Below are 23,490 nucleotides of genomic sequence, written 5' to 3' on the forward strand. Positions count from 1 at the left end.
TTCCAGTTTGTCCTGTAGGGGTGAGCCCCACACAGATGGCCGGTTAGCTCAGTTGGTTAGAGCGTGGTGCTAATAACGCCAAGGTCGCGGGTCCGATCCCCGTACTGGCCAAAAACAGCCCTTACCAGTCACCTTCCCTCATTGGGTCACAGGTAGATCAACGCTGAAGCTTTTTGCTTCTTAGCAGTTTCTTTGTTGCATCATTTTCTTTTCTCATTTTACTAGTTTAATAAAGAGATAAAAAAATTCACAAAAATAAATGTCAATTCTGTCAGGTCCCCCGAGGTGAACACACTGGAAAGCTGCTACAGAAAAATATACTAGTGGCACAATAACGGGCATCAAAGCGGGCAGCGAAAGGTGTTATCAAAAAGGACGAATGACTGAACCTGGCCCAATTCTCTCATACTCTGCCGAGTGAGTGCAAATTGCAGTTTTCTTCACAATCTCAGCCCATTTGTAATATTTTTCCCATTTTACAGTACATGACATGGTAAAATGGCTAGTGTCATTGAAAGCTGCAATTTGTCCTGTAGAAATCAAGCCCTCATGCGGCTACATCTATAGAAAAATTTAAAAAGTTATGGCTTTTTGCACAAATGAAAGCACAAAAATGAAAAGTGAGCAGGGCCCACAGTTGTTCACATCATCACTCACATGCCTCGTGTTTACTTTCTAGTCGTGTTGCGTCAGAGATCACAGCACAGCCATTCCTCGTTAGTATAGTGGTGAGTATCCCCACCTGTCACGCGGGAGACTGGGGTTCGATTCCCCGACGGGGAGGTCTTTTACATTGTGACTCTGGACTCTGGACTCTGGAGCTCTGGAATCTGAAGCAGTACTTCAAATTGCATTGAAAATGTAATTAATCCGGCAATATATTCGTATTCAGGAGCTGTCGTTTCATTTTATTGTTTGATTGTCAATCGCTTCAGGGGCATCTGCCACCAACAATCACCACATGTGGGATAAATCCATCCCTCAAAAAAGAATGATTGCGCTCGCTCTCACATATTTCCAGTTTGTCCTGTAGGGGTGAGCCCCACACAGATGGCCGGTTAGCTCAGTTGGTTAGAGCGTGGTGCTAATAACGCCAAGGTCGCGGGTCCGATCCCCGTACTGGCCAAAAACAGCCCTTACCAGTCACCTTCCCTCATTGGGTCACAGGTAGATCAACGCTGAAGCTTTTTGCTTCTTAGCAGTTTCTTTGTTGCATCATTTTCTTTTCTCATTTTACTAGTTTAATAAAGAGATAAAAAAATTCACAAAAATAAATGTCAATTCTGTCAGGTCCCCCGAGGTGAACACACTGGAAAGCTGCTACAGAAAAATATACTAGTGGCACAATAACGGGCATCAAAGCGGGCAGCGAAAGGTGTTATCAAAAAGGACGAATGACTGAACCTGGCCCAATTCTCTCATACTCTGCCGAGTGAGTGCAAATTGCAGTTTTCTTCACAATCTCAGCCCATTTGTAATATTTTTCCCATTTTACAGTACATGACATGGTAAAATGGCTAGTGTCATTGAAAGCTGCAATTTGTCCTGTAGAAATCAAGCCCTCATGCGGCTACATCTATAGAAAAATTTAAAAAGTTATGGCTTTTTGCACAAATGAAAGCACAAAAATGAAAAGTGAGCAGGGCCCACAGTTGTTCACATCATCACTCACATGCCTCGTGTTTACTTTCTAGTCGTGTTGCGTCAGAGATCACAGCACAGCCATTCCTCGTTAGTATAGTGGTGAGTATCCCCGCCTGTCACGCGGGAGACTGGGGTTCGATTCCCCGACGGGGAGGTCTTTTACATTGTGACTCTGGACTCTGGAGCTCTGGAATCTGAAGCAGTACTTCAAATTGCATTGAAAATGTAATTAATCCGGCAATATATTCGTATTCAGGAGCTGTCGTTTCATTTTATTGTTTGATTGTCAATCGCTTCAGGGGCATCTGCCACCAACAATCACCACATGTGGGATAAATCCATCCCACAAAAAAGAATGATTGCGCTCGCTCTCACATATTTCCAGTTTGTCCTGTAGGGGTGAGCCCCACACAGATGGCCGGTTAGCTCAGTTGGTTAGAGCGTGGTGCTAATAACGCCAAGGTCGCGGGTCCGATCCCCGTACTGGCCAAAAACAGTCCTTACCAGTCACCTTCCCTCATTGGGTCACAGGTAGATCAACGCTGAAGCTTTTTGCTTCTTAGCAGTTTCTTTGTTGCATCATTTTCTTTTCTCATTTTACTAGTTTAATAAAGAGATAAAAAAATTCACAAAAATAAATGTCAATTCTGTCAGGTCCCCCGAGGTGAACACACTGGAAAGCTGCTACAGAAAAATATACTAGTGGCACAATAACGGGCATCAAAGCGGGCAGCGAAAGGTGTTATCAAAAAGGACGAATGACTGAACCTGGCCCAATTCTCTCATACTCTGCCGAGTGAGTGCAAATTGCAGTTTTCTTCACAATCTCAGCCCATTTGTAATATTTTTCCCATTTTACAGTACATGACATGGTAAAATGGCTAGTGTCATTGAAAGCTGCAATTTGTCCTGTAGAAATCAAGCCCTCATGCGGCTACATCTATAGAAAAATTTAAAAAGTTATGGCTTTTTGCACAAATGAAAGCACAAAAATGAAAAGTGAGCAGGGCCCACAGTTGTTCACATCATCACTCACATGCCTCGTGTTTACTTTCTAGTCGTGTTGCGTCAGAGATCACAGCACAGCCATTCCTCGTTAGTATAGTGGTGAGTATCCCCACCTGTCACGCGGGAGACTGGGGTTCGATTCCCCGACGGGGAGGTCTTTTACATTGTGACTCTGGACTCTGGACTCTGGAGCTCTGGAATCTGAAGCAGTACTTCAAATTGCATTGAAAATGTAATTAATCCGGCAATATATTCGTATTCAGGAGCTGTCGTTTCATTTTATTGTTTGATTGTCAATCGCTTCAGGGGCATCTGCCACCAACAATCACCACATGTGGGATAAATCCATCCCTCAAAAAAGAATGATTGCGCTCGCTCTCACATATTTCCAGTTTGTCCTGTAGGGGTGAGCCCCACACAGATGGCCGGTTAGCTCAGTTGGTTAGAGCGTGGTGCTAATAACGCCAAGGTCGCGGGTCCGATCCCCGTACTGGCCAAAAACAGCCCTTACCAGTCACCTTCCCTCATTGGGTCACAGGTAGATCAACGCTGAAGCTTTTTGCTTCTTAGCAGTTTCTTTGTTGCATCATTTTCTTTTCTCATTTTACTAGTTTAATAAAGAGATAAAAAAATTCACAAAAATAAATGTCAATTCTGTCAGGTCCCCCGAGGTGAACACACTGGAAAGCTGCTACAGAAAAATATACTAGTGGCACAATAACGGGCATCAAAGCGGGCAGCGAAAGGTGTTATCAAAAAGGACGAATGACTGAACCTGGCCCAATTCTCTCATACTCTGCCGAGTGAGTGCAAATTGCAGTTTTCTTCACAATCTCAGCCCATTTGTAATATTTTTCCCATTTTACAGTACATGACATGGTAAAATGGCTAGTGTCATTGAAAGCTGCAATTTGTCCTGTAGAAATCAAGCCCTCATGCGGCTACATCTATAGAAAAATTTAAAAAGTTATGGCTTTTTGCACAAATGAAAGCACAAAAATGAAAAGTGAGCAGGGCCCACAGTTGTTCACATCATCACTCACATGCCTCGTGTTTACTTTCTAGTCGTGTTGCGTCAGAGATCACAGCACAGCCATTCCTCGTTAGTATAGTGGTGAGTATCCCCGCCTGTCACGCGGGAGACTGGGGTTCGATTCCCCGACGGGGAGGTCTTTTACATTGTGACTCTGGACTCTGGAGCTCTGGAATCTGAAGCAGTACTTCAAATTGCATTGAAAATGTAATTAATCCGGCAATATATTCGTATTCAGGAGCTGTCGTTTCATTTTATTGTTTGATTGTCAATCGCTTCAGGGGCATCTGCCACCAACAATCACCACATGTGGGATAAATCCATCCCACAAAAAAGAATGATTGCGCTCGCTCTCACATATTTCCAGTTTGTCCTGTAGGGGTGAGCCCCACACAGATGGCCGGTTAGCTCAGTTGGTTAGAGCGTGGTGCTAATAACGCCAAGGTCGCGGGTCCGATCCCCGTACTGGCCAAAAACAGCCCTTACCAGTCACCTTCCCTCATTGGGTCACAGGTAGATCAACGCTGAAGCTTTTTGCTTCTTAGCAGTTTCTTTGTTGCATCATTTTCTTTTCTCATTTTACTAGTTTAATAAAGAGATAAAAAAATTCACAAAAATAAATGTCAATTCTGTCAGGTCCCCCGAGGTGAACACACTGGAAAGCTGCTACAGAAAAATATACTAGTGGCACAATAACGGGCATCAAAGCGGGCAGCGAAAGGTGTTATCAAAAAGGACGAATGACTGAACCTGGCCCAATTCTCTCATACTCTGCCGAGTGAGTGCAAATTGCAGTTTTCTTCACAATCTCAGCCCATTTGTAATATTTTTCCCATTTTACAGTACATGACATGGTAAAATGGCTAGTGTCATTGAAAGCTGCAATTTGTCCTGTAGAAATCAAGCCCTCATGCGGCTACATCTATAGAAAAATTTAAAAAGTTATGGCTTTTTGCACAAATGAAAGCACAAAAATGAAAAGTGAGCAGGGCCCACAGTTGTTCACATCATCACTCACATGCCTCGTGTTTACTTTCTAGTCGTGTTGCGTCAGAGATCACAGCACAGCCATTCCTCGTTAGTATAGTGGTGAGTATCCCCACCTGTCACGCGGGAGACTGGGGTTCGATTCCCCGACGGGGAGGTCTTTTACATTGTGACTCTGGACTCTGGACTCTGGAGCTCTGGAATCTGAAGCAGTACTTCAAATTGCATTGAAAATGTAATTAATCCGGCAATATATTCGTATTCAGGAGCTGTCGTTTCATTTTATTGTTTGATTGTCAATCGCTTCAGGGGCATCTGCCACCAACAATCACCACATGTGGGATAAATCCATCCCACAAAAAAGAATGATTGCGCTCGCTCTCACATATTTCCAGTTTGTCCTGTAGGGGTGAGCCCCACACAGATGGCCGGTTAGCTCAGTTGGTTAGAGCGTGGTGCTAATAACGCCAAGGTCGCGGGTCCGATCCCCGTACTGGCCAAAAACAGCCCTTACCAGTCACCTTCCCTCATTGGGTCACAGGTAGATCAACGCTGAAGCTTTTTGCTTCTTAGCAGTTTCTTTGTTGCATCATTTTCTTTTCTCATTTTACTAGTTTAATAAAGAGATAAAAAAATTCACAAAAATAAATGTCAATTCTGTCAGGTCCCCCGAGGTGAACACACTGGAAAGCTGCTACAGAAAAATATACTAGTGGCACAATAACGGGCATCAAAGCGGGCAGCGAAAGGTGTTATCAAAAAGGACGAATGACTGAACCTGGCCCAATTCTCTCATACTCTGCCGAGTGAGTGCAAATTGCAGTTTTCTTCACAATCTCAGCCCATTTGTAATATTTTTCCCATTTTACAGTACATGACATGGTAAAATGGCTAGTGTCATTGAAAGCTGCAATTTGTCCTGTAGAAATCAAGCCCTCATGCGGCTACATCTATAGAAAAATTTAAAAAGTTATGGCTTTTTGCACAAATGAAAGCACAAAAATGAAAAGTGAGCAGGGCCCACAGTTGTTCACATCATCACTCACATGCCTCGTGTTTACTTTCTAGTCGTGTTGCGTCAGAGATCACAGCACAGCCATTCCTCGTTAGTATAGTGGTGAGTATCCCCGCCTGTCACGCGGGAGACTGGGGTTCGATTCCCCGACGGGGAGGTCTTTTACATTGTGACTCTGGACTCTGGAGCTCTGGAATCTGAAGCAGTACTTCAAATTGCATTGAAAATGTAATTAATCCGGCAATATATTCGTATTCAGGAGCTGTCGTTTCATTTTATTGTTTGATTGTCAATCGCTTCAGGGGCATCTGCCACCAACAATCACCACATGTGGGATAAATCCATCCCACAAAAAAGAATGATTGCGCTCGCTCTCACATATTTCCAGTTTGTCCTGTAGGGGTGAGCCCCACACAGATGGCCGGTTAGCTCAGTTGGTTAGAGCGTGGTGCTAATAACGCCAAGGTCGCGGGTCCGATCCCCGTACTGGCCAAAAACAGCCCTTACCAGTCACCTTCCCTCATTGGGTCACAGGTAGATCAACGCTGAAGCTTTTTGCTTCTTAGCAGTTTCTTTGTTGCATCATTTTCTTTTCTCATTTTACTAGTTTAATAAAGAGATAAAAAAATTCACAAAAATAAATGTCAATTCTGTCAGGTCCCCCGAGGTGAACACACTGGAAAGCTGCTACAGAAAAATATACTAGTGGCACAATAACGGGCATCAAAGCGGGCAGCGAAAGGTGTTATCAAAAAGGACGAATGACTGAACCTGGCCCAATTCTCTCATACTCTGCCGAGTGAGTGCAAATTGCAGTTTTCTTCACAATCTCAGCCCATTTGTAATATTTTTCCCATTTTACAGTACATGACATGGTAAAATGGCTAGTGTCATTGAAAGCTGCAATTTGTCCTGTAGAAATCAAGCCCTCATGCGGCTACATCTATAGAAAAATTTAAAAAGTTATGGCTTTTTGCACAAATGAAAGCACAAAAATGAAAAGTGAGCAGGGCCCACAGTTGTTCACATCATCACTCACATGCCTCGTGTTTACTTTCTAGTCGTGTTGCGTCAGAGATCACAGCACAGCCATTCCTCGTTAGTATAGTGGTGAGTATCCCCACCTGTCACGCGGGAGACTGGGGTTCGATTCCCCGACGGGGAGGTCTTTTACATTGTGACTCTGGACTCTGGACTCTGGAGCTCTGGAATCTGAAGCAGTACTTCAAATTGCATTGAAAATGTAATTAATCCGGCAATATATTCGTATTCAGGAGCTGTCGTTTCATTTTATTGTTTGATTGTCAATCGCTTCAGGGGCATCTGCCACCAACAATCACCACATGTGGGATAAATCCATCCCTCAAAAAAGAATGATTGCGCTCGCTCTCACATATTTCCAGTTTGTCCTGTAGGGGTGAGCCCCACACAGATGGCCGGTTAGCTCAGTTGGTTAGAGCGTGGTGCTAATAACGCCAAGGTCGCGGGTCCGATCCCCGTACTGGCCAAAAACAGCCCTTACCAGTCACCTTCCCTCATTGGGTCACAGGTAGATCAACGCTGAAGCTTTTTGCTTCTTAGCAGTTTCTTTGTTGCATCATTTTCTTTTCTCATTTTACTAGTTTAATAAAGAGATAAAAAAATTCACAAAAATAAATGTCAATTCTGTCAGGTCCCCCGAGGTGAACACACTGGAAAGCTGCTACAGAAAAATATACTAGTGGCACAATAACGGGCATCAAAGCGGGCAGCGAAAGGTGTTATCAAAAAGGACGAATGACTGAAACTGGCCCAATTCTCTCATACTCTGCCGAGTGAGTGCAAATTGCAGTTTTCTTCACAATCTCAGCCCATTTGTAATATTTTTCCCATTTTACAGTACATGACATGGTAAAATGGCTAGTGTCATTGAAAGCTGCAATTTGTCCTGTAGAAATCAAGCCCTCATGCGGCTACATCTATAGAAAAATTTAAAAAGTTATGGCTTTTTGCACAAATGAAAGCACAAAAATGAAAAGTGAGCAGGGCCCACAGTTGTTCACATCATCACTCACATGCCTCGTGTTTACTTTCTAGTCATGTTGCGTCAGAGATCACAGCACAGCCATTCCTCGTTAGTATAGTGGTGAGTATCCCCGCCTGTCACGCGGGAGACTGGGGTTCGATTCCCCGACGGGGAGGTCTTTTACATTGTGACTCTGGACTCTGGAGCTCTGGAATCTGAAGCAGTACTTCAAATTGCATTGAAAATGTAATTAATCCGGCAATATATTCGTATTCAGGAGCTGTCGTTTCATTTTATTGTTTGATTGTCAATCGCTTCAGGGGCATCTGCCACCAACAATCACCACATGTGGGATAAATCCATCCCACAAAAAAGAATGATTGCGCTCGCTCTCACATATTTCCAGTTTGTCCTGTAGGGGTGAGCCCCACACAGATGGCCGGTTAGCTCAGTTGGTTAGAGCGTGGTGCTAATAACGCCAAGGTCGCGGGTCCGATCCCCGTACTGGCCAAAAACAGCCCTTACCAGTCACCTTCCCTCATTGGGTCACAGGTAGATCAACGCTGAAGCTTTTTGCTTCTTAGCAGTTTCTTTGTTGCATCATTTTCTTTTCTCATTTTACTAGTTTAATAAAGAGATAAAAAAATTCACAAAAATAAATGTCAATTCTGTCAGGTCCCCCGAGGTGAACACACTGGAAAGCTGCTACAGAAAAATATACTAGTGGCACAATAACGGGCATCAAAGCGGGCAGCGAAAGGTGTTATCAAAAAGGACGAATGACTGAACCTGGCCCAATTCTCTCATACTCTGCCGAGTGAGTGCAAATTGCAGTTTTCTTCACAATCTCAGCCCATTTGTAATATTTTTCCCATTTTACAGTACATGACATGGTAAAATGGCTAGTGTCATTGAAAGCTGCAATTTGTCCTGTAGAAATCAAGCCCTCATGCGGCTACATCTATAGAAAAATTTAAAAAGTTATGGCTTTTTGCACAAATGAAAGCACAAAAATGAAAAGTGAGCAGGGCCCACAGTTGTTCACATCATCACTCACATGCCTCGTGTTTACTTTCTAGTCGTGTTGCGTCAGAGATCACAGCACAGCCATTCCTCGTTAGTATAGTGGTGAGTATCCCCACCTGTCACGCGGGAGACTGGGGTTCGATTCCCCGATGGGGAGGTCTTTTACATTGTGACTCTGGACTCTGGACTCTGGAGCTCTGGAATCTGAAGCAGTACTTCAAATTGCATTGAAAATGTAATTAATCCGGCAATATATTCGTATTCAGGAGCTGTCGTTTCATTTTATTGTTTGATTGTCAATCGCTTCAGGGGCATCTGCCACCAACAATCACCACATGTGGGATAAATCCATCCCTCAAAAAAGAATGATTGCGCTCGCTCTCACATATTTCCAGTTTGTCCTGTAGGGGTGAGCCCCACACAGATGGCCGGTTAGCTCAGTTGGTTAGAGCGTGGTGCTAATAACGCCAAGGTCGCGGGTCCGCTCCCCGTACTGGCCAAAAACAGCCCTTACCAGTCACCTTCCCTCATTGGGTCACAGGTAGATCAACGCTGAAGCTTTTTGCTTCTTAGCAGTTTCTTTGTTGCATCATTTTCTTTTCTCATTTTACTAGTTTAATAAAGAGATAAAAAAATTCACAAAAATAAATGTCAATTCTGTCAGGTCCCCCGAGGTGAACACACTGGAAAGCTGCTACAGAAAAATATACTAGTGGCACAATAACGGGCATCAAAGCGGGCAGCGAAAGGTGTTATCAAAAAGGACGAATGACTGAACCTGGCCCAATTCTCTCATACTCTGCCGAGTGAGTGCAAATTGCAGTTTTCTTCACAATCTCAGCCCATTTGTAATATTTTTCCCATTTTACAGTACATGACATGGTAAAATGGCTAGTGTCATTGAAAGCTGCAATTTGTCCTGTAGAAATCAAGCCCTCATGCGGCTACATCTATAGAAAAATTTAAAAAGTTATGGCTTTTTGCACAAATGAAAGCACAAAAATGAAAAGTGAGCAGGGCCCACAGTTGTTCACATCATCACTCACATGCCTCGTGTTTACTTTCTAGTCGTGTTGCGTCAGAGATCACAGCACAGCCATTCCTCGTTAGTATAGTGGTGAGTATCCCCGCCTGTCACGCGGGAGACTGGGGTTCGATTCCCCGACAGGGAGGTCTTTTACATTGTGACTCTGGACTCTGGAGCTCTGGAATCTGAAGCAGTACTTCAAATTGCATTGAAAATGTAATTAATCCGGCAATATATTCGTATTCAGGAGCTGTCGTTTCATTTTATTGTTTGATTGTCAATCGCTTCAGGGGCATCTGCCACCAACAATCACCACATGTGGGATAAATCCATCCCACAAAAAAGAATGATTGCGCTCGCTCTCACATATTTCCAGTTTGTCCTGTAGGGGTGAGCCCCACACAGATGGCCGGTTAGCTCAGTTGGTTAGAGCGTGGTGCTAATAACGCCAAGGTCGCGGGTCCGATCCCCGTACTGGCCAAAAACAGCCCTTACCAGTCACCTTCCCTCATTGGGTCACAGGTAGATCAACGCTGAAGCTTTTTGCTTCTTAGCAGTTTCTTTGTTGCATCATTTTCTTTTCTCATTTTACTAGTTTAATAAAGAGATAAAAAAATTCACAAAAATAAATGTCAATTCTGTCAGGTCCCCCGAGGTGAACACACTGGAAAGCTGCTACAGAAAAATATACTAGTGGCACAATAACGGGCATCAAAGCGGGCAGCGAAAGGTGTTATCAAAAAGGACGAATGACTGAACCTGGCCCAATTCTCTCATACTCTGCCGAGTGAGTGCAAATTGCAGTTTTCTTCACAATCTCAGCCCATTTGTAATATTTTTCCCATTTTACAGTACATGACATGGTTAAATGGCTAGTGTCATTGAAAGCTGCAATTTGTCCTGTAGAAATCAAGCCCTCATGTGGCTACATCTATAGAAAAATTTAAAAAGTTATGGCTTTTTGCACAAATGAAAGCACAAAAATGAAAAGTGAGCAGGGCCCACAGTTGTTCACATCATCACTCACATGCCTCGTGTTTACTTTCTAGTCGTGTTGCGTCAGAGATCACAGCACAGCCATTCCTCGTTAGTATAGTGGTGAGTATCCCCACCTGTCACGCGGGAGACTGGGGTTCGATTCCCCGACGGGGAGGTCTTTTACATTGTGACTCTGGACTCTGGACTCTGGAGCTCTGGAATCTGAAGCAGTACTTCAAATTGCATTGAAAATGTAATTAATCCGGCAATATATTCGTATTCAGGAGCTGTCGTTTCATTTTATTGTTTGATTGTCAATCGCTTCAGGGGCATCTGCCACCAACAATCACCACATGTGGGATAAATCCATCCCTCAAAAAAGAATGATTGCGCTCGCTCTCACATATTTCCAGTTTGTCCTGTAGGGGTGAGCCCCACACAGATGGCCGGTTAGCTCAGTTGGTTAGAGCGTGGTGCTAATAACGCCAAGGTCGCGGGTCCGATCCCCGTACTGGCCAAAAACAGCCCTTACCAGTCACCTTCCCTCATTGGGTCACAGGTAGATCAACGCTGAAGCTTTTTGCTTCTTAGCAGTTTCTTTGTTGCATCATTTTCTTTTCTCATTTTACTAGTTTAATAAAGAGATAAAAAAATTCACAAAAATAAATGTCAATTCTGTCAGGTCCCCCGAGGTGAACACACTGGAAAGCTGCTACAGAAAAATATACTAGTGGCACAATAACGGGCATCAAAGCGGGCAGCGAAAGGTGTTATCAAAAAGGACGAATGACTGAACCTGGCCCAATTCTCTCATACTCTGCCGAGTGAGTGCAAATTGCAGTTTTCTTCACAATCTCAGCCCATTTGTAATATTTTTCCCATTTTACAGTACATGACATGGTAAAATGGCTAGTGTCATTGAAAGCTGCAATTTGTCCTGTAGAAATCAAGCCCTCATGCGGCTACATCTATAGAAAAATTTAAAAAGTTATGGCTTTTTGCACAAATGAAAGCACAAAAATGAAAAGTGAGCAGGGCCCACAGTTGTTCACATCATCACTCACATGCCTCGTGTTTACTTTCTAGTCGTGTTGCGTCAGAGATCACAGCACAGCCATTCCTCGTTAGTATAGTGGTGAGTATCCCCACCTGTCACGCGGGAGACTGGGGTTCGATTCCCCGACGGGGAGGTCTTTTACATTGTGACTCTGGACTCTGGACTCTGGAGCTCTGGAATCTGAAGCAGTACTTCAAATTGCATTGAAAATGTAATTAATCCGGCAATATATTCGTATTCAGGAGCTGTCGTTTCATTTTATTGTTTGATTGTCAATCGCTTCAGGGGCATCTGCCACCAACAATCACCACATGTGGGATAAATCCATCCCTCAAAAAAGAATGATTGCGCTCGCTCTCACATATTTCCAGTTTGTCCTGTAGGGGTGAGCCCCACACAGATGGCCGGTTAGCTCAGTTGGTTAGAGCGTGGTGCTAATAACGCCAAGGTCGCGGGTCCGATCCCCGTACTGGCCAAAAACAGCCCTTACCAGTCACCTTCCCTCATTGGGTCACAGGTAGATCAACGCTGAAGCTTTTTGCTTCTTAGCAGTTTCTTTGTTGCATCATTTTCTTTTCTCATTTTACTAGTTTAATAAAGAGATAAAAAAATTCACAAAAATAAATGTCAATTCTGTCAGGTCCCCCGAGGTGAACACACTGGAAAGCTGCTACAGAAAAATATACTAGTGGCACAATAACGGGCATCAAAGCGGGCAGCGAAAGGTGTTATCAAAAAGGACGAATGACTGAACCTGGCCCAATTCTCTCATACTCTGCCGAGTGAGTGCAAATTGCAGTTTTCTTCACAATCTCAGCCCATTTGTAATATTTTTCCCATTTTACAGTACATGACATGGTAAAATGGCTAGTGTCATTGAAAGCTGCAATTTGTCCTGTAGAAATCAAGCCCTCATGCGGCTACATCTATAGAAAAATTTAAAAAGTTATGGCTTTTTGCACAAATGAAAGCACAAAAATGAAAAGTGAGCAGGGCCCACAGTTGTTCACATCATCACTCACATGCCTCGTGTTTACTTTCTAGTCGTGTTGCGTCAGAGATCACAGCACAGCCATTCCTCGTTAGTATAGTGGTGAGTATCCCCGCCTGTCACGCGGGAGACTGGGGTTCGATTCCCCGACGGGGAGGTCTTTTACATTGTGACTCTGGACTCTGGAGCTCTGGAATCTGAAGCAGTACTTCAAATTGCATTGAAAATGTAATTAATCCGGCAATATATTCGTATTCAGGAGCTGTCGTTTCATTTTATTGTTTGATTGTCAATCGCTTCAGGGGCATCTGCCACCAACAATCACCACATGTGGGATAAATCCATCCCACAAAAAAGAATGATTGCGCTCGCTCTCACATATTTCCAGTTTGTCCTGTAGGGGTGAGCCCCACACAGATGGCCGGTTAGCTCAGTTGGTTAGAGCGTGGTGCTAATAACGCCAAGGTCGCGGGTCCGATCCCCGTACTGGCCAAAAACAGCCCTTACCAGTCACCTTCCCTCATTGGGTCACAGGTAGATCAACGCTGAAGCTTTTTGCTTCTTAGCAGTTTCTTTGTTGCATCATTTTCTTTTCTCATTTTACTAGTTTAATAAAGAGATAAAAAAATTCACAAAAATAAATGTCAATTCTGTCAGGTCCCCCGAGGTGAACACACTGGAAAGCTGCTACAGAAAAATATACTAGTGGCACAATAACGGGCATCAAAGCGGGCAGCGAAAGGTGTTATCAAAAAGGACGAATGACTGAACCTGGCCCAATTCTCTCATACTCTGCCGAGTGAGTGCAAATTGCAGTTTTCTTCACAATCTCAGCCCATTTGTAATATTTTTCCCATTTTACAGTACATGACATGGTAAAATGGCTAGTGTCATTGAAAGCTGCAATTTGTCCTGTAGAAATCAAGCCCTCATGCGGCTACATCTATAGAAAAATTTAAAAAGTTATGGCTTTTTGCACAAATGAAAGCACAAAAATGAAAAGTGAGCAGGGCCCACAATTGTTCACATCATCACTCACATGCCTCGTGTTTACTTTCTAGTCGTGTTGCGTCAGAGATCACAGCACAGCCATTCCTCGTTAGTATAGTGGTGAGTATCCCCACCTGTCACGCGGGAGACTGGGGTTCGATTCCCCGACGGGGAGGTCTTTTACATTGTGACTCTGGACTCTGGACTCTGGAGCTCTGGAATCTGAAGCAGTACTTCAAATTGCATTGAAAATGTAATTAATCCGGCAATATATTCGTATTCAGGAGCTGTCGTTTCATTTTATTGTTTGATTGTCAATCGCTTCAGGGGCATCTGCCACCAACAATCACCACATGTGGGATAAATCCATCCCTCAAAAAAGAATGATTGCGCTCGCTCTCACATATTTCCAGTTTGTCCTGTAGGGGTGAGCCCCACACAGATGGCCGGTTAGCTCAGTTGGTTAGAGCGTGGTGCTAATAACGCCAAGGTCGCGGGTCCGATCCCCGTACTGGCCAAAAACAGCCCTTACCAGTCACCTTCCCTCATTGGGTCACAGGTAGATCAACGCTGAAGCTTTTTGCTTCTTAGCAGTTTCTTTGTTGCATCATTTTCTTTTCTCATTTTACTAGTTTAATAAAGAGATAAAAAAATTCACAAAAATAAATGTCAATTCTGTCAGGTCCCCCGAGGTGAACACACTGGAAAGCTGCTACAGAAAAATATACTAGTGGCACAATAACGGGCATCAAAGCGGGCAGCGAAAGGTGTTATCAAAAAGGACGAATGACTGAACCTGGCCCAATTCTCTCATACTCTGCCGAGTGAGTGCAAATTGCAGTTTTCTTCACAATCTCAGCCCATTTGTAATATTTTTCCCATTTTACAGTACATGACATGGTAAAATGGCTAGTGTCATTGAAAGCTGCAATTTGTCCTGTAGAAATCAAGCCCTCATGCGGCTACATCTATAGAAAAATTTAAAAAGTTATGGCTTTTTGCACAAATGAAAGCACAAAAATGAAAAGTGAGCAGGGCCCACAGTTGTTCACATCATCACTCACATGCCTCGTGTTTACTTTCTAGTCGTGTTGCGTCAGAGATCACAGCACAGCCATTCCTCGTTAGTATAGTGGTGAGTATCCCCGCCTGTCACGCGGGAGACTGGGGTTCGATTCCCCGACGGGGAGGTCTTTTACATTGTGACTCTGGACTCTGGACTCTGGACTCTGGAGCTCTGGAATCTGAAGCAGTACTTCAAATTGCATTGAAAATGTAATTAATCCGGCAATATATTCGTTTTCAGGAGCTGTCGTTTCATTTTATTGTTTGATTGTCAATCGCTTCAGGGGCATCTGCCACCAACAATCACCACATGTGGGATAAATCCATCCCTCAAAAAAGAATGATTGCGCTCGCTCTCACATATTTCCAGTTTGTCCTGTAGGGGTGAGCCCCACACAGATGGCCGGTTAGCTCAGTTGGTTAGAGCGTGGTGCTAATAACGCCAAGGTCGCGGGTCCGATCCCCGTACTGGCCAAAAACAGCCCTTACCAGTCACCTTCCCTCATTGGGTCACAGGTAGATCAACGCTGAAGCTTTTTGCTTCTTAGCAGTTTCTTTGTTGCATCATTTTCTTTTCTCATTTTACTAGTTTAATAAAGAGATAAAAAAATTCACAAAAATAAATGTCAATTCTGTCAGGTCCCCCGAGGTGAACACACTGGAAAGCTGCTACAGAAAAATATACTAGTGGCACAATAACGGGCATCAAAGCGGGCAGCGAAAGGTGTTATCAAAAAGGACGAATGACTGAACCTGGCCCAATTCTCTCATACTCTGCCGAGTGAGTGCAAATTGCAGTTTTCTTCACAATCTCAGCCCATTTGTAATATTTTTCCCATTTTACAGTACATGACATGGTAAAATGGCTAGTGTCATTGAAAGCTGCAATTTGTCCTGTAGAAATCAAGCCCTCATGCGGCTACATCTATAGAAAAATTTAAAAAGTTATGGCTTTTTGCACAAATGAAAGCACAAAAATGAAAAGTGAGCAGGGCCCACAGTTGTTCACATCATCACTCACATGCCTCGTGTTTACTTTCTAGTCGTGTTGCGTCAGAGATCACAGCACAGCCATTCCTCGTTAGTATAGTGGTGAGTATCCCCGCCTGTCACGCGGGAGACTGGGGTTCGATTCCCCGACGGGGAGGTCTTTTACATTGTGACTCTGGACTCTGGACTCTGGACTCTGGAGCTCTGGAATCTGAAGCAGTACTTCAAATTGCATTGAAAATGTAATTAATCCGGCAATATATTCGTATTCAGGAGCTGTCGTTTCATTTTATTGTTTGATTGTCAATCGCTTCAGGGGCATCTGCCACCAACAATCACCACATGTGGGATAAATCCATCCCTCAAAAAAGAATGATTGCGCTCGCTCTCACATATTTCCAGTTTGTCCTGTAGGGGTGAGCCCCACACAGATGGCCGGTTAGCTCAGTTGGTTAGAGCGTGGTGCTAATAACGCCAAGGTCGCGGGTCCGATCCCCGTACTGGCCAAAAACAGCCCTTACCAGTCACCTTCCCTCATTGGGTCACAGGTAGATCAACGCTGAAGCTTTTTGCTTCTTAGCAGTTTCTTTGTTGCATCATTTTCTTTTCTCATTTTACTAGTTTAATAAAGAGATAAAAAAATTCACAAAAATAAATGTCAATTCTGTCAGGTCCCCCGAGGTGAACACACTGGAAAGCTGCTACAGAAAAATATACTAGTGGCACAATAACGGGCATCAAAGCGGGCAGCGAAAGGTGTTATCAAAAAGGACGAATGACTGAACCTGGCCCAATTCTCTCATACTCTGCCGAGTGAGTGCAAATTGCAGTTTTCTTCACAATCTCAGCCCATTTGTAATATTTTTCCCATTTTACAGTACATGACATGGTAAAATGGCTAGTGTCATTGAAAGCTGCAATTTGTCCTGTAGAAATCAAGCCCTCATGCGGCTACATCTATAGAAAAATTTAAAAAGTTATGGCTTTTTGCACAAATGAAAGCACAAAAATGAAAAGTGAGCAGGGCCCACAGTTGTTCACATCATCACTCACATGCCTCGTGTTTACTTTCTAGTCGTGTTGCGTCAGAGATCACAGCACAGCCATTCCTCGTTAGTATAGTGGTGAGTATCCCCGCCTGTCACGCGGGAGACTGGGGTTCGATTCCCCGACGGGGAGGTCTTTTACATTGTGACTCTGGACTCTGGAGCTCTGGAATCTGAAGCAGTACTTCAAATTGCATTGAAAATGTAATTAATCCGGCAATATATTCGTATTCAGGAGCTGTCGTTTCATTTTATTGTTTGATTGTCAATCGCTTCAGGGGCATCTGCCACCAACAATCACCACATGTGGGATAAATCCATCCCACAAAAAAGAATGATTGCGCTCGCTCTCACATATTTCCAGTTTGTCCTGTAGGGGTGAGCCCCACACAGATGGCCGGTTAGCTCAGTTGGTTAGAGCGTGGTGCTAATAACGCCAAGGTCGGGGGTCCGATCCCCGTACTGGCCAAAAACAGCCCTTACCAGTCACCTTCCCTCATTGGGTCACAGGTAGATCAACACTGAAGCTTTTTGCTTCTTAGCAGTTTCTTTGTTGCATCATTTTCTTTTCTCATTTTACTAGTTTAATAAAGAGATAAAAAAATTCACAAAAATAAATGTCAATTCTGTCAGGTCCCCCGAGGTGAACACACTGGAAAGCTGCTACAGAAAAATATACTAGTGGCACAATAACGGGCATCAAAGCGGGCAGCGAAAGGTGTTATCAAAAAGGACGAATGACTGAACCTGGCCCAATTCTCTCATACTCTGCCGAGTGAGTGCAAATTGCAGTTTTCTTCACAATCTCAGCCCATTTGTAATATTTTTCCCATTTTACAGTACATGACATGGTAAAATGGCTAGTGTCATTGAAAGCTGCAATTTGTCCTGTAGAAATCAAGCCCTCATGCGGCTACATCTATAGAAAAATTTAAAAAGTTATGGCTTTTTGCACAAATGAAAGCACAAAAATGAAAAGTGAGCAGGGCCCACAGTTGTTCACATCATCACTCACATGCCTCGTGTTTACTTTCTAGTCGTGTTGCGTCAGAGATCACAGCACAGCCATTCCTCGTTAGTATAGTGGTGAGTATCCCCACCTGTCACGCGGGAGACTGGGGTTCGATTCCCCGACGGGGAGGTCTTTTACATTGTGACTCTGGACTCTGGACTCTGGAGCTCTGGAATCTGAAGCAGTACTTCAAATTGCATTGAAAATGTAATTAATCCGGCAATATATTCGTATTCAGGAGCTGTCGTTTCATTTTATTGTTTGATTGTCAATCGCTTCAGGGGCATCTGCCACCAACAATCACCACATGTGGGATAAATCCATCCCTCAAAAAAGAATGATTGCGCTCGCTCTCACATATTTCCAGTTTGTCCTGTAGGGGTGAGCCCCACACAGATGGCCGGTTAGCTCAGTTGGTTAGAGCGTGGTGCTAATAACGCCAAGGTCGCGGGTCCGATCCCCGTACTGGCCAAAAACAGCCCTTACCAGTCACCTTCCCTCATTGGGTCACAGGTAGATCAACGCTGAAGCTTTTTGCTTCTTAGCAGTTTCTTTGTTGCATCATTTTCTTTTCTCATTTTACTAGTTTAATAAAGAGATAAAAAAATTCACAAAAATAAATGTCAATTCTGTCAGGTCCCCCGAGGTGAACACACTGGAAAGCTGCTACAGAAAAATATACTAGTGGCACAATAACGGGCATCAAAGCAGGCAGCGAAAGGTGTTATCAAAAAGGACGAATGACTGAACCTGGCCCAATTCTCTCATACTCTGCCGAGTGAGTGCAAATTGCAGTTTTCTTCACAATCTCAGCCCATTTGTAATATTTTTCCCATTTTACAGTACATGACATGGTAAAATGGCTAGTGTCATTGAAAGCTGCAATTTGTCCTGTAGAAATCAAGCCCTCATGCGGCTACATCTATAGAAAAATTTAAAAAGTTATGGCTTTTTGCACAAATGAAAGCACAAAAATGAAAAGTGAGCAGGGCCCACAGTTGTTCACATCATCACTCACATGCCTCGTGTTTACTTTCTAGTCGTGTTGCGTCAGAGATCACAGCACAGCCATTCCTCGTTAGTATAGTGGTGAGTATCCCCACCTGTCACGCGGGAGACTGGGGTTCGATTCCCCGACGGGGAGGTCTTTTACATTGTGACTCTGGACTCTGGACTCTGGAGCTCTGGAATCTGAAGCAGTACTTCAAATTGCATTGAAAATGTAATTAATCCGGCAATATATTCGTATTCAGGAGCTGTCGTTTCATTTTATTGTTTGATTGTCAATCGCTTCAGGGGCATCTGCCACCAACAATCACCACATGTGGGATAAATCCATCCCTCAAAAAAGAATGATTGCGCTCGCTCTCACATATTTCCAGTTTGTCCTGTAGGGGTGAGCCCCACACAGATGGCCGGTTAGCTCAGTTGGTTAGAGCGTGGTGCTAATAACGCCAAGGTCGCGGGTCCGATCCCCGTACTGGCCAAAAACAGCCCTTACCAGTCACCTTCCCTCATTGGGTCACAGGTAGATCAACGCTGAAGCTTTTTGCTTCTTAGCAGTTTCTTTGTTGCATCATTTTCTTTTCTCATTTTACTAGTTTAATAAAGAGATAAAAAAATTCACAAAAATAAATGTCAATTCTGTCAGGTCCCCCGAGGTGAACACACTGGAAAGCTGCTACAGAAAAATATACTAGTGGCACAATAACGGGCATCAAAGCGGGCAGCGAAAGGTGTTATCAAAAAGGACGAATGACTGAACCTGGCCCAATTCTCTCATACTCTGCCGAGTGAGTGCAAATTGCAGTTTTCTTCACAATCTCAGCCCATTTGTAATATTTTTCCCATTTTACAGTACATGACATGGTAAAATGGCTAGTGTCATTGAAAGCTGCAATTTGTCCTGTAGAAATCAAGCCCTCATGCGGCTACATCTATAGAAAAATTTAAAAAGTTATGGCTTTTTGCACAAATGAAAGCACAAAAATGAAAAGTGAGCAGGGCCCACAGTTGTTCACATCATCACTCACATGCCTCGTGTTTACTTTCTAGTCGTGTTGCGTCAGAGATCACAGCACAGCCATTCCTCGTTAGTATAGTGGTGAGTATCCCCGCCTGTCACGCGGGAGACTGGGGTTCGATTCCCCGACGGGGAGGTCTTTTACATTGTGACTCTGGACTCTGGAGCTCTGGAATCTGAAGCAGTACTTCAAATTGCATTGAAAATGTAATTAATCCGGCAATATATTCGTATTCAGGAGCTGTCGTTTCATTTTATTGTTTGATTGTCAATCGCTTCAGGGGCATCTGCCACCAACAATCACCACATGTGGGATAAATCCATCCCACAAAAAAGAATGATTGCGCTCGCTCTCACATATTTCCAGTTTGTCCTGTAGGGGTGAGCCCCACACAGATGGCCGGTTAGCTCAGTTGGTTAGAGCGTGGTGCTAATAACGCCAAGGTCGGGGGTCCGATCCCCGTACTGGCCACAAAACAGCCCTTACCAGTCACCTTCCCTCATTGGGTCACAGGTAGATCAACACTGAAGCTTTTTGCTTCTTAGCAGTTTCTTTGTTGCATCATTTTCTTTTCTCATTTTACTAGTTTAATAAAGAGATAAAAAAATTCACAAAAATAAATGTCAATTCTGTCAGGTCCCCCGAGGTGAACACACTGGAAAGCTGCTACAGAAAAATATACTAGTGGCACAATAACGGGCATCAAAGCGGGCAGCGAAAGGTGTTATCAAAAAGGACGAATGACTGAACCTGGCCCAATTCTCTCATACTCTGCCGAGTGAGTGCAAATTGCAGTTTTCTTCACAATCTCAGCCCATTTGTAATATTTTTCCCATTTTACAGTACATGACATGGTAAAATGGCTAGTGTCATTGAAAGCTGCAATTTGTCCTGTAGAAATCAAGCCCTCATGCGGCTACATCTATAGAAAAATTTAAAAAGTTATGGCTTTTTGCACAAATGAAAGCACAAAAATGAAAAGTGAGCAGGGCCCACAGTTGTTCACATCATCACTCACATGCCTCGTGTTTACTTTCTAGTCGTGTTGCGTCAGAGATCACAGCACAGCCATTCCTCGTTAGTATAGTGGTGAGTATCCCCACCTGTCACGCGGGAGACTGGGGTTCGATTCCCCGACGGGGAGGTCTTTTACATTGTGACTCTGGACTCTGGACTCTGGAGCTCTGGAATCTGAAGCAGTACTTCAAATTGCATTGAAAATGTAATTAATCCGGCAATATATTCGTATTCAGGAGCTGTCGTTTCATTTTATTGTTTGATTGTCAATCGCTTCAGGGGCATCTGCCACCAACAATCACCACATGTGGGATAAATCCATCCCTCAAAAAAGAATGATTGCGCTCGCTCTCACATATTTCCAGTTTGTCCTGTAGGGGTGAGCCCCACACAGATGGCCGGTTAGCTCAGTTGGTTAGAGCGTGGTGCTAATAACGCCAAGGTCGCGGGTCCGATCCCCGTACTGGCCAAAAACAGCCCTTACCAGTCACCTTCCCTCATTGGGTCACAGGTAGATCAACGCTGAAGCTTTTTGCTTCTTAGCAGTTTCTTTGTTGCATCATTTTCTTTTCTCATTTTACTAGTTTAATAAAGAGATAAAAAAATTCACAAAAATAAATGTCAATTCTGTCAGGTCCCCCGAGGTGAACACACTGGAAAGCTGCTACAGAAAAATATACTAGTGGCACAATAACGGGCATCAAAGCAGGCAGCGAAAGGTGTTATCAAAAAGGACGAATGACTGAACCTGGCCCAATTCTCTCATACTCTGCCGAGTGAGTGCAAATTGCAGTTTTCTTCACAATCTCAGCCCATTTGTAATATTTTTCCCATTTTACAGTACATGACATGGTAAAATGGCTAGTGTCATTGAAAGCTGCAATTTGTCCTGTAGAAATCAAGCCCTCATGCGGCTACATCTATAGAAAAATTTAAAAAGTTATGGCTTTTTGCACAAATGAAAGCACAAAAATGAAAAGTGAGCAGGGCCCACAGTTGTTCACATCATCACTCACATGCCTCGTGTTTACTTTCTAGTCGTGTTGCGTCAGAGATCACAGCACAGCCATTCCTCGTTAGTATAGTGGTGAGTATCCCCACCTGTCACGCGGGAGACTGGGGTTCGATTCCCCGACGGGGAGGTCTTTTACATTGTGACTCTGGACTCTGGACTCTGGAGCTCTGGAATCTGAAGCAGTACTTCAAATTGCATTGAAAATGTAATTAATCCGGCAATATATTCGTATTCAGGAGCTGTCGTTTCATTTTATTGTTTGATTGTCAATCGCTTCAGGGGCATCTGCCACCAACAATCACCACATGTGGGATAAATCCATCCCTCAAAAAAGAATGATTGCGCTCGCTCTCACATATTTCCAGTTTGTCCTGTAGGGGTGAGCCCCACACAGATGGCCGGTTAGCTCAGTTGGTTAGAGCGTGGTGCTAATAACGCCAAGGTCGCGGGTCCGATCCCCGTACTGGCCAAAAACAGCCCTTACCAGTCACCTTCCCTCATTGGGTCACAGGTAGATCAACGCTGAAGCTTTTTGCTTCTTAGCAGTTTCTTTGTTGCATCATTTTCTTTTCTCATTTTACTAGTTTAATAAAGAGATAAAAAAATTCACAAAAATAAATGTCAATTCTGTCAGGTCCCCCGAGGTGAACACACTGGAAAGCTGCTACAGAAAAATATACTAGTGGCACAATAACGGGCATCAAAGCAGGCAGCGAAAGGTGTTATCAAAAAGGACGAATGACTGAACCTGGCCCAATTCTCTCATACTCTGCCGAGTGAGTGCAAATTGCAGTTTTCTTCACAATCTCAGCCCATTTGTAATATTTTTCCCATTTTACAGTACATGACATGGTAAAATGGCTAGTGTCATTGAAAGCTGCAATTTGTCCTGTAGAAATCAAGCCCTCATGCGGCTACATCTATAGAAAAATTTAAAAAGTTATGGCTTTTTGCACAAATGAAAGCACAAAAATGAAAAGTGAGCAGGGCCCACAGTTGTTCACATCATCACTCACATGCCTCGTGTTTACTTTCTAGTCGTGTTGCGTCAGAGATCACAGCACAGCCATTCCTCGTTAGTATAGTGGTGAGTATCCCCACCTGTCACGCGGGAGACTGGGGTTCGATTCCCCGACGGGGAGGTCTTTTACATTGTGACTCTGGACTCTGGACTCTGGAGCTCTGGAATCTGAAGCAGTACTTCAAATTGCATTGAAAATGTAATTAATCCGGCAATATATTCGTATTCAGGAGCTGTCGTTTCATTTTATTGTTTGATTGTCAATCGCTTCAGGGGCATCTGCCACCAACAATCACCACATGTGGGATAAATCCATCCCTCAAAAAAGAATGATTGCGCTCGCTCTCACATATTTCCAGTTTGTCCTGTAGGGGTGAGCCCCACACAGATGGCCGGTTAGCTCAGTTGGTTAGAGCGTGGTGCTAATAACGCCAAGGTCGCGGGTCCGATCCCCGTACTGGCCAAAAACAGCCCTTACCAGTCACCTTCCCTCATTGGGTCACAGGTAGATCAACGCTGAAGCTTTTTGCTTCTTAGCA

At 43.8% G+C, this 23,490-nt stretch overlaps 33 non-coding genes across 33 annotated transcripts; all 33 read left to right on the forward strand.

The window, feature by feature from the left end:
- The first annotated feature begins 37 nt into the window (after positions 1-37).
- TRNAI-AAU (transfer RNA isoleucine (anticodon AAU)) lies at positions 38-111 on the forward strand. The gene has a single exon. It is a non-coding gene; the product is annotated as a tRNA-Ile (tRNA).
- A 941-nt stretch (positions 112-1,052) lies between these two features.
- On the forward strand, positions 1,053-1,126 carry TRNAI-AAU (transfer RNA isoleucine (anticodon AAU)). Its single transcript has one exon. It is a non-coding gene; the product is annotated as a tRNA-Ile (tRNA).
- Positions 1,127-1,726: 600 nt separating this feature from the next.
- Positions 1,727-1,798, forward strand: TRNAD-GUC (transfer RNA aspartic acid (anticodon GUC)). Its single transcript has one exon. It is a non-coding gene; the product is annotated as a tRNA-Asp (tRNA).
- Positions 1,799-2,060: 262 nt separating this feature from the next.
- TRNAI-AAU (transfer RNA isoleucine (anticodon AAU)) lies at positions 2,061-2,134 on the forward strand. Its single transcript has one exon. It is a non-coding gene; the product is annotated as a tRNA-Ile (tRNA).
- A 941-nt stretch (positions 2,135-3,075) lies between these two features.
- Positions 3,076-3,149, forward strand: TRNAI-AAU (transfer RNA isoleucine (anticodon AAU)). The gene has a single exon. It is a non-coding gene; the product is annotated as a tRNA-Ile (tRNA).
- Positions 3,150-3,749: 600 nt separating this feature from the next.
- Positions 3,750-3,821, forward strand: TRNAD-GUC (transfer RNA aspartic acid (anticodon GUC)). The gene has a single exon. It is a non-coding gene; the product is annotated as a tRNA-Asp (tRNA).
- Positions 3,822-4,083: 262 nt separating this feature from the next.
- Positions 4,084-4,157, forward strand: TRNAI-AAU (transfer RNA isoleucine (anticodon AAU)). The gene has a single exon. It is a non-coding gene; the product is annotated as a tRNA-Ile (tRNA).
- Positions 4,158-5,098: 941 nt separating this feature from the next.
- Positions 5,099-5,172, forward strand: TRNAI-AAU (transfer RNA isoleucine (anticodon AAU)). The gene has a single exon. It is a non-coding gene; the product is annotated as a tRNA-Ile (tRNA).
- A 600-nt stretch (positions 5,173-5,772) lies between these two features.
- On the forward strand, positions 5,773-5,844 carry TRNAD-GUC (transfer RNA aspartic acid (anticodon GUC)). The gene has a single exon. It is a non-coding gene; the product is annotated as a tRNA-Asp (tRNA).
- Positions 5,845-6,106: 262 nt separating this feature from the next.
- TRNAI-AAU (transfer RNA isoleucine (anticodon AAU)) lies at positions 6,107-6,180 on the forward strand. The gene has a single exon. It is a non-coding gene; the product is annotated as a tRNA-Ile (tRNA).
- A 941-nt stretch (positions 6,181-7,121) lies between these two features.
- TRNAI-AAU (transfer RNA isoleucine (anticodon AAU)) lies at positions 7,122-7,195 on the forward strand. Its single transcript has one exon. It is a non-coding gene; the product is annotated as a tRNA-Ile (tRNA).
- Positions 7,196-7,795: 600 nt separating this feature from the next.
- TRNAD-GUC (transfer RNA aspartic acid (anticodon GUC)) lies at positions 7,796-7,867 on the forward strand. Its single transcript has one exon. It is a non-coding gene; the product is annotated as a tRNA-Asp (tRNA).
- Positions 7,868-8,129: 262 nt separating this feature from the next.
- TRNAI-AAU (transfer RNA isoleucine (anticodon AAU)) lies at positions 8,130-8,203 on the forward strand. The gene has a single exon. It is a non-coding gene; the product is annotated as a tRNA-Ile (tRNA).
- A 941-nt stretch (positions 8,204-9,144) lies between these two features.
- On the forward strand, positions 9,145-9,218 carry TRNAI-AAU (transfer RNA isoleucine (anticodon AAU)). The gene has a single exon. It is a non-coding gene; the product is annotated as a tRNA-Ile (tRNA).
- Positions 9,219-10,152: 934 nt separating this feature from the next.
- Positions 10,153-10,226, forward strand: TRNAI-AAU (transfer RNA isoleucine (anticodon AAU)). The gene has a single exon. It is a non-coding gene; the product is annotated as a tRNA-Ile (tRNA).
- Positions 10,227-11,167: 941 nt separating this feature from the next.
- TRNAI-AAU (transfer RNA isoleucine (anticodon AAU)) lies at positions 11,168-11,241 on the forward strand. The gene has a single exon. It is a non-coding gene; the product is annotated as a tRNA-Ile (tRNA).
- Positions 11,242-12,182: 941 nt separating this feature from the next.
- On the forward strand, positions 12,183-12,256 carry TRNAI-AAU (transfer RNA isoleucine (anticodon AAU)). Its single transcript has one exon. It is a non-coding gene; the product is annotated as a tRNA-Ile (tRNA).
- Positions 12,257-12,856: 600 nt separating this feature from the next.
- Positions 12,857-12,928, forward strand: TRNAD-GUC (transfer RNA aspartic acid (anticodon GUC)). Its single transcript has one exon. It is a non-coding gene; the product is annotated as a tRNA-Asp (tRNA).
- A 262-nt stretch (positions 12,929-13,190) lies between these two features.
- TRNAI-AAU (transfer RNA isoleucine (anticodon AAU)) lies at positions 13,191-13,264 on the forward strand. Its single transcript has one exon. It is a non-coding gene; the product is annotated as a tRNA-Ile (tRNA).
- A 941-nt stretch (positions 13,265-14,205) lies between these two features.
- Positions 14,206-14,279, forward strand: TRNAI-AAU (transfer RNA isoleucine (anticodon AAU)). Its single transcript has one exon. It is a non-coding gene; the product is annotated as a tRNA-Ile (tRNA).
- A 600-nt stretch (positions 14,280-14,879) lies between these two features.
- TRNAD-GUC (transfer RNA aspartic acid (anticodon GUC)) lies at positions 14,880-14,951 on the forward strand. The gene has a single exon. It is a non-coding gene; the product is annotated as a tRNA-Asp (tRNA).
- A 276-nt stretch (positions 14,952-15,227) lies between these two features.
- On the forward strand, positions 15,228-15,301 carry TRNAI-AAU (transfer RNA isoleucine (anticodon AAU)). The gene has a single exon. It is a non-coding gene; the product is annotated as a tRNA-Ile (tRNA).
- Positions 15,302-15,901: 600 nt separating this feature from the next.
- On the forward strand, positions 15,902-15,973 carry TRNAD-GUC (transfer RNA aspartic acid (anticodon GUC)). Its single transcript has one exon. It is a non-coding gene; the product is annotated as a tRNA-Asp (tRNA).
- A 276-nt stretch (positions 15,974-16,249) lies between these two features.
- Positions 16,250-16,323, forward strand: TRNAI-AAU (transfer RNA isoleucine (anticodon AAU)). The gene has a single exon. It is a non-coding gene; the product is annotated as a tRNA-Ile (tRNA).
- A 600-nt stretch (positions 16,324-16,923) lies between these two features.
- Positions 16,924-16,995, forward strand: TRNAD-GUC (transfer RNA aspartic acid (anticodon GUC)). The gene has a single exon. It is a non-coding gene; the product is annotated as a tRNA-Asp (tRNA).
- A 262-nt stretch (positions 16,996-17,257) lies between these two features.
- Positions 17,258-17,331, forward strand: TRNAI-AAU (transfer RNA isoleucine (anticodon AAU)). Its single transcript has one exon. It is a non-coding gene; the product is annotated as a tRNA-Ile (tRNA).
- A 941-nt stretch (positions 17,332-18,272) lies between these two features.
- On the forward strand, positions 18,273-18,346 carry TRNAI-AAU (transfer RNA isoleucine (anticodon AAU)). The gene has a single exon. It is a non-coding gene; the product is annotated as a tRNA-Ile (tRNA).
- Positions 18,347-19,287: 941 nt separating this feature from the next.
- On the forward strand, positions 19,288-19,361 carry TRNAI-AAU (transfer RNA isoleucine (anticodon AAU)). The gene has a single exon. It is a non-coding gene; the product is annotated as a tRNA-Ile (tRNA).
- Positions 19,362-19,961: 600 nt separating this feature from the next.
- Positions 19,962-20,033, forward strand: TRNAD-GUC (transfer RNA aspartic acid (anticodon GUC)). Its single transcript has one exon. It is a non-coding gene; the product is annotated as a tRNA-Asp (tRNA).
- Positions 20,034-20,295: 262 nt separating this feature from the next.
- Positions 20,296-20,369, forward strand: TRNAI-AAU (transfer RNA isoleucine (anticodon AAU)). The gene has a single exon. It is a non-coding gene; the product is annotated as a tRNA-Ile (tRNA).
- A 942-nt stretch (positions 20,370-21,311) lies between these two features.
- TRNAI-AAU (transfer RNA isoleucine (anticodon AAU)) lies at positions 21,312-21,385 on the forward strand. Its single transcript has one exon. It is a non-coding gene; the product is annotated as a tRNA-Ile (tRNA).
- Positions 21,386-22,326: 941 nt separating this feature from the next.
- On the forward strand, positions 22,327-22,400 carry TRNAI-AAU (transfer RNA isoleucine (anticodon AAU)). Its single transcript has one exon. It is a non-coding gene; the product is annotated as a tRNA-Ile (tRNA).
- A 941-nt stretch (positions 22,401-23,341) lies between these two features.
- Positions 23,342-23,415, forward strand: TRNAI-AAU (transfer RNA isoleucine (anticodon AAU)). The gene has a single exon. It is a non-coding gene; the product is annotated as a tRNA-Ile (tRNA).
- The last annotated feature ends 75 nt before the right edge of the window (positions 23,416-23,490 follow it).

This window comes from Phyllobates terribilis, unplaced genomic scaffold (assembly GCF_046119375.1).
Source record: "Phyllobates terribilis strain yellow unplaced genomic scaffold, ASM4611937v1 Scaffold_11__3_contigs__length_659146591, whole genome shotgun sequence".
Taxonomy (NCBI): domain Eukaryota; kingdom Metazoa; phylum Chordata; class Amphibia; order Anura; family Dendrobatidae; genus Phyllobates; species Phyllobates terribilis.